General features: G+C 47.3%; 1 pseudogene; it reads left to right on the top strand.

Moving 5' to 3' along the window:
• Positions 1-1360: 1360 nt before the first annotated feature.
• On the top strand, positions 1361-1474 carry LOC136660738 (5S ribosomal RNA; annotated as a pseudogene).
• Positions 1475-1853: the final 379 nt, after the last annotated feature.

Here is a 1853-nt window from a genome sequence, read left to right on the forward strand (position 1 = left end):
GCTTCAGCAGCAGAACCCCCTTTGCTGGGAATCAACCCGAGGAGCCTCCCACACCCGGCTGACTGCTAGTCAAGAAAACACAAACAACATTGGCTGGTTGAAGTTGCAAAGTAGTTTCATTTACTCACGGTTCCTTTGGATCATGGTTACAACATCTGGTTGAGATCAGAGGTACTCTAACTTTGACAACAAGGCCCTATAGCTGCCTCGTCCTGCATGCCATGTGCTCTCAAAATGGCGTCGCCAGCAGAGCCCTGCTGCGAGCCATCTTGTCCGATCAGTGAAGGAAGGAAGAGGTAAGAGAGTAAGAGAGAGGGGGAGGAGAGCGTGCTCAAGAGTTATATAGGGTCTGGGTCACGCCCCTCCCACATAGGTCATTAGAAGTGGACAGGTAGAGGTCGCCTGGGTTTAACCCGTTTTAGGACAGTCTCCTGCCACCCCTTGAGAGCATACGGAGTTGCACCAATTCCAACATCCTGGACCTGGTGTGTATGACTTGTGGCAGTAGTTGCTGCCAGGTGGACACAGTAATGTCCCCTGAATTCCATGTGGGAAGCGAGTCTGGGTGAGATTGGAAAATGTAAGATTCCAGGAAATTTCTGGGTCCCGTCCTGTGACTCCTGAGCCCCTTTTGACCCTGGGCCCGGGTACAAATTACCCCCTTTACCCCTTTACCCCTAGGAGAGGGGTCTCCTAGGCCCTGTCACGACCCACTGATGGATCCCAACCCATAGGTTGGGAACCACTGCTCTAAAGCACTGTGTATTTGTATGCCAATAAAGGTACTGAAACTGAAACACTGTATATTGATACCATGTAATTAATGAATCCTCCAAGAAAAAATACTTGTGACCCTAGTGAATGTTCACAATTTGGGCTCTTTGCTCCTCCCCACTAACCATCAGACACAAGTTAACTATTTACAGATAGTCCCAAAGACCAGCTCTCCAAAGGGGATGACTTAATCTTTGCTCATCATTTCCAGCTGCTGTCCCCTAAATGTTAACAGTCAAATACTCATACATTTTTGGCAAGAGCAGTAGCCGGGAATTTATGTCTCTGAAGTCAAGAACAATGGCACATCTGCAGATTGTAAAAGAAGATAAAATGACAGGAAAGGATTTCTCTGCATTTGTCCTTTGGAGACGCAGAAAAATGTTTGAGTAGACATAAAAATTAGGCCGTGCACCTCAGTGTTGAATTTAAAGACCAATATGGGGCCATTTCAACAATTCTGTTGAAAAACATTGAAAGGAGACTAGAGTGAAGTTCAACAGGATGAATATACACTGAGGTTCAACATCATCACTGCGGGACTCAATGGAGACAATGGCTTTTGACCACATCTGAGTGAATTCATTTCAACTGTTACCCTGCACATGCCCAATCTCATCTGATCTTGGAAGCTAAGCAGGGTCAGGCCTGGTTAGTACTTGGATGGGAGACCGCCTGGGAATACCGGGTGCTGTAGGCTTATACCATAGTCTTTCAAGACTGAAGGTTGCCAACCAACCATTTCTTATGACAGCAACTGTTACCCTGCACATGCCCAATCTCGTCTGATCTCGGAAGCTAAGCAGGGTCAGGCCAGGTTAGTACTTGGATGAGAGACCACCTGGGAATACTGGGTGCTGTAGGCTTATACCATAGTCTTTCAAGACTGAAGGTTGCCAACCAACCATTGGCTGGGAGGTTGTTAGTGTAACACTGCTCCTTGCCATGGCTGCCACCCACCTGGACACTAAATTGTGAACCAGCTCTTCCACTGAAAACCAGCCCCTCCACTTTGTCTTGATGAAGTTTGAACTTGTTCAGTGGACTTGGCTGCAATCCTAACCACACTTTCCAGAGAG

Source organism: Tiliqua scincoides, chromosome 9 (assembly GCF_035046505.1).
Source record: "Tiliqua scincoides isolate rTilSci1 chromosome 9, rTilSci1.hap2, whole genome shotgun sequence".
Taxonomy (NCBI): Eukaryota; Metazoa; Chordata; class Lepidosauria; order Squamata; family Scincidae; genus Tiliqua; species Tiliqua scincoides.